Here is a 6387-nt window from a genome sequence, read left to right on the forward strand (position 1 = left end):
CTGAACTAAGGTTAAAGGAACTTTAAATGTGTCAGTAACACAAGAAATGATAATGCGGACGTTGATAATATGTAATCGCGAATATTTATTCGGTCAATTAATTAAGGTAATGTAATTAGTCCAATAATTAGACACATTTTGTAAAAAGTGGCGGCCGGGAGTGTGCCTCGGATAGGACTAAATGGCGGGAAAGAGGGGAGGCCTTTGGCCAGCAGTGGGACACTCCTATAGCCTAATAAAAAATAGTTGTGATTGACTTATTGTTTACTTGATAGACAACGGTGGTTTTCCTCAAAGGCACTACGCCTTGGGTTGGGATACCTAATAATTACCTATTACTTACATTGGTAAGCAATAATAATAACTCAACAAAGTCATTTAAAGTATGAGATCACTACTGATGTTATGAAGACTGCCTATAGGCACAATGCACAAGTATACCTCACAACTCACAAGAAAAGACTTGGAATATTTCAATTACCTACTGGGATGGTATTATGTAACACCTCTACTATTATGATTAGGTACCTACCTGTATGTTTAAAAACCGGTTTAGTAGGATTCCCATAGAACTCTTTGTAGGTAGGAGTATTTCGAAGTTAGTGAAGCTTAGTTGTTCTTTTAGGCATAATCTTATTCATATTGTAAGTTCTAGTGCAATATCTCTACATAGAGCCTATAGAAATATTTAGTGCCACAGATAATCTCTACAGTTCGCGTTCGTAGATATCTGTCTAGAGTCTAATTGTTGTCCATTAATTATAGAGACTATATTTTTATTATACTCTTTATTTAATGCAGACCCCAGTCATCAAGACGATTTTAACGAACCAAAACCCCTCCCCCCGGACCCGGACCCGGGTATGTCCTTAAACTACGTCCAAGACCACCGGTGGACGGGCAGCAGCGTCCCTCAAATTCGGTGTACTCGACTGCGATCGCCAACCCGCCTGCCAAGCGTGGCGATTATGGCATTCACCCCCCATCATGATGAGCACAATAGAACCACGGCCCCGAGGTTCCGGCGACCCCCGGTGCTCTGGCTATGGTAGCGGTCAGGGCATTAGCGGGGTCAGGGATGCTAAGAATCTCCGGCAAAGATCCGGCTACCCGCCCCGACGACGACTGGCCCTGGTAACACACAACATACGCACTATGAGGACTGACGAAAAGATCTGCGAGCTGGAAGAGGAACTGAGCAGGTTACACTGGGACATTGTAGGGTTATGCGAAGTCCGTAGAGAGGGGGAGGACACGACAACCCTGAAGTCTGGTAACTTGCTCTACCACCGGGAGGGCGACCAACAGTCCCAAGGTGGTGTCGGGTTTCTCGTTCACAAGTCCCTCGTAAACAACATAATAACCATCGACAGTGTGTCGAGCAGGGTGGTATACCTAATACTCAGAATATCCAAAAGATATTCGCTGAAGGTCATTCAGGTATACGCACCGACCTCGTCACACTCCGATGATGAAGTAGAAGCTATGTATGAGGACGTAAGTAGGGCCATACATACTTCTAAAACCTACTTTACTGTTGTTATGGGGGACTTCAACGCAAAGTTGGGCAAGAGAAGCGGGGATGAGTTGAGAGTGGGGCAATTTGGGTATGGGCAACGGAACCCTAGGGGTCAGAGGCTGGCCGACTTTCTGGAGAGAGAGGAACTCTTCATGATGAACTCTTTCTTCCAGAAGCCGCCTCACAGGAAATGGACCTGGATGAGTCCTGACGGTTCCACGAGAAACGAGATAGACTTCATCATGACCGACAAGAAACGGATATTCAGTGATGTCTCTGTGATCAACAGGGTAAAGACCGGTAGTGATCACCGAATCGTAAGAGGCACACTGAATATCAATATTAAACTTGAAAGGTCCAGCCTGATGAAGTCTACGCTCCGACCTACTCGAGCCTATGTTCAAAACCCCGAAAGCTTTCAACTCGAGCTCTCTAACCGCTTTGCTTGCCTAGAGAACTTGGCTTCAGTGGACGAAATCAACGACGGGCTAGTGGAAACTGTCCACACAGTAGGGTCTAAGTTTTTTAGATCCCGCCGTAAAGATAGACCTCAGAAATTGACCGAGCAAACCTTGAACCTCATGGCTGAACGACGCTCGCTACAGTTGCAGTCTCCCGATGACGCGGAGTCATATAGGCAGCTCAATAGACGTATATCTAAGTCCCTGCGACATGATCTGCGTCTCTTTAATACTAACCGTATTAAAGAGACTATTGAGCGAAACCAAGGCTCCAAAGTGTTCGCAAAGGACAAGTCTATTGGGCAAAGCCAGCTGACAAAGCTGAAACGGGAAGATGGCAGCATAGCGTCGAGCAAAGCGGAGGTTTTAGGTGAGATCGAGAGGTTCTATGGACAGTTATACACTTCGATCGCAAAGCCCGTTGACAGCTTGGTAGGAGATCCAAGAGCCAAGCTGTCCCGACATTATACCGAAGATATCCCGGACATCAGTCTGTACGAGATTAGGATGGCCCTGAAGCAGCTTAAGAACAACAAGGCGCCGGGCAAAGACGGAATCACTTCAGAGCTTCTGAGAGCGGGTGGAACACCGGTACTTAAAGTCCTCCAGAAGCTCTTTAATTCCGTCTTGTCCGAGGGCATAACGCCTGAAACATGGAGTAGAGGCGAGGTGGTGCTGTTCTTCAAAAAAGGTGATAACAACCTATTGAAGAACTACAGACCCATCACGCTTCTGAGCCATGTCTATAAGCTGTTTTCAAGGGTCATCACGAACCGTCTCGAACACAGACTTGATGACTTCCAGCCTCCCGAACAAGCCGGTTTCCGAAAAGGCTATAGTACCATAGACCACATCCATACGCTGCGGCAAGTTATACAGAAGACCGAAGAGTATAACTTGCCATTATGCTTAGCGTTTGTGGACTATGAGAAAGCCTTCGATTCGGTGGCAACATGGGCGGTGCTTGAGTCTCTTCAGCGATGCCATATTGACTATCGGTACATCGAAGTGTTGAAGTGTTTGTATAGTAACGCCACCATGTCGGTCCGAGTACAGGAGCAGAGCACGAGGGCGATTCCATTGCGAAGAGGCGTAAGGCAGGGAGACGTTATCTCTCCGAAACTGTTTACTGCCGTAATGGAAGACGCCTTCAAGCTCCTGGAATGGGAAGGACTTGGCATCAACATCAACGGCGAATACATCACTCACCTTCGGTTTGCCGACGATATCGTAGTCATGGCAAAGTCGATGGAGGAACTCAGCATGATGCTCGATGACCTCAACCGAGTTTCACAACGGGTGGGCTTGAAAATGAACATGGACAAGACGAAACTTATGTCAAATGCCAATGTTGTGCCCATCCCAGTCTCTGTTGGGAACTCGGTACTCGAAGTTGTTGACTCGTACATCTACCTAGGACAAGTAGTCCAATTAGGTAGGTCCAACTTCGAGAAAGAGGTCAACCGCCGAATCCAACTCGGTTGGGCAGCGTTCGGGAAACTACGTAATGTCTTTTCGTCCGACATACCTCAGTGCCTCAAGACGAAAGTCTTTAATCAATGTGTGTTACCAGTGATGACTTACGGCTCCGAAACGTGGTCTTTCACTATCGGCCTCATCTCAAAACTTAAAGTCGCTCAACGAGCTATGGAGAGGGCTATGCTCGGAGTTTCTCTACGTGATCGAATCAGAAATGAGGAGATCCGTAGACGAACTAAAGTCACCGACATAGCCCACCGGATTAGCAAGCTGAAGTGGCAATGGGCAGGCCACATTGCACGCAGAGAAGATGGCCGATGGGGTCGAAAAGTGCTCGAGTGGAGACCACGGACTAGCAAGCGCAGCGTAGGACGTCCACCCACAAGATGGACAGACGATCTTGTTAAGGTCGCCGGAAGACGCTGGATGCGGGTCGCTTCCAACCGGCACGTATGGAGGTCCAAGGGGGAGGCCTATGTCCAGCAGTGGACGTCTTATGGCTGAGATGATGATGATGATGATGAAAACCCCTCGGGGTTCTGTTGTTTTATGACAGAGTTTCTTCGCTTCCTTTGGTCTCTAAACATCTTGATGGCATAACATTATTAGGTTTCACCGAAATTAAGGAGGTACGAAAAGTTAAAAGTTCCAGTTCAGCTTTCGGACATATATTTAAGTACCTAGTTACAAGTGGGTCAAACAGTTAACACATTCAACACCAAGAACCCGACTGTCGGGTACACTGTTCGTAGCGACTACGCGCTACATACGACGAAACCGTGGCTACGCGCTACGAGCGTAACCCGTAGCACTTAGTGGTATTGAATGTGTTAAGTATGTATTAAGCAAAAGGTAACTTCTGTGGACAATATCATCAAAGTTAACGACTCTTGTACATATGTATCCCGTTTTTCTTAGTTGAGTCTCGAGTACTGAAAAAATGTATCCCACCTGTTACAGTAAGGGACGTTAATAATTAGTTTTTTTTTTTTTTTTAATTTATTATTTAGCAGGACCGTTATCATGTCCGTTTCTTATATCTCCAGAAATTATGTCATTTACATCTATATAAGTGGTCATTTAAAATAAAAATAATTGTAATCTATTTGTTGAGTATAACTTCGGCTAATCTATATGCCATTTGTGCCGTGTCCGATATTGGGTTGCTAAGGATGTGTATAAAGGCACCGATGTCATATGGCATTAGATTGGCCGACGTTATGAGCGCCTCCCTAAGGGCGCGATTTCTACTACACTCTACAAGTATGTGATAGACATCATAATTAGCTTTAGATTCACGTATATTTGCGTTGCCTAAAGGGTGCTACAGGAATGACGCGAACGAGTTAAACAAATCTATCTGTCTATACCTTTAAACGAGCAATTCTTGTTTATTTATATATTTCGGGGATCTTGGAAACGGATCTAACGATTTCGATGAAATTTGCTATATGGGGGTTTTCGGGGGCGAAAAATCGATCTAGCTAGGTCTTATCTCTGGGAAAACGCGCATTTTTGAGTTTTTATATGTTTTCCGAGCAAAGCTCGGTGTCCCAGATATTATCTACTATAAAATGTGTATGACCCGTCCCTACTGTAATCATTCCCTACCGTGTTCATCACGAAAATGACGTAAACCATTCTATTTTGCGCCTCTGCTCTCATTACCGCAGGCCACCGGCTCATTAATACTAATGAAACTACATCATCATTATCTTTAAAAAAGTCATTAAAGCGTGGAACAATTACTAATTGCAGTCATGCACTATTGTGCAATGGAATTGGTCAGCTTTTTACGGTGTTTCCTTTATTCTTTTCAACGGAATACATTGTTTAGAAAGATAATTCTTGTAGTTAACCTTTTAGGTACCTAAACGATAGATCGATGAAAATTGTCTGATTTGGTTTGTACTTACCAATTAATTTGTTGGATGTTTCGAACGTGTTTGAAATATCATTTGATATTTACTCCCTTTTCGGTGAAAGAATATATCGCAACTGTTGAAAGAAAACCGGACTAATCCCAATAAGGCCTAGATTTTCGCCTCTGGGTTGGAAAGTCAGGTGGCAAACGCTACTGTAATAACTAGCACTTACCTAACCTACGTCTATACTTGGGATTAGGTTGCCTAGCGGATTACAGACTTCCTAAACAAAAAACCGTGACAATAAATTAATTTTTTTAACAAGCAGGAACGTCTGCGAACGATGCTAATTAAAGTAATTAAGCTTAGAATAAGTTTAAAAATCGAAAAATTAAGGTAAACGTACTGGTGCTCGACGCGGTCCCAGTACATGTCATCTTGAATCTTAAGTCATTGTCAATAGAGGTGACAGCAAGGTGTCATCTATTGGGCATTAGCATGTCGAGCACTATACTACTATGTATGTATGTTTACTGCCTGGGGTAAGAGTTTCGAACCGTGACAATGCTAGGAAGATTATGATCTGGCTTGATCTGGTATTTACCTACCCGTGTAGTTATTCATCTCTAACAATAACATGTACTTATAAACCAGTCAAAATCAACAAAAGCTTGTAAGTCATATTTAGCTGTGCACATGCATTATAATATAAACTGCCGTGTTCGAACTTCAAGATATTCACAAGAGACGACACGTACTAGATCCATTCTAGATACGTTTAGTTTAAATATTAACTAGTTCTCTTTTGCAGCGCAATTCGGGCAACCAATGTCACTTTTACGTTAGATAGAGTAAGATATCAATTAGATTTGAATTGGATCTCTAAGTCATATCCTGTGTAAATCGTTCAACAGTATCTCCAGAATCGCGCAAATGTCAAAATTAACAGGTTAGATCTTAAACATATCGTTATCGTATCTTGGTGATGTCTAAAAGATGTCTAATTGATGTCTATTTCAAAATCCGAATCGGGCCCAAAGTTAGGTACCCAAGTAATTTTGCC

The sequence above is a fragment of the Cydia splendana genome, chromosome 6, assembly GCF_910591565.1.
Source record: "Cydia splendana chromosome 6, ilCydSple1.2, whole genome shotgun sequence".
Lineage (NCBI taxonomy): Eukaryota > Metazoa > Arthropoda > Insecta > Lepidoptera > Tortricidae > Cydia > Cydia splendana.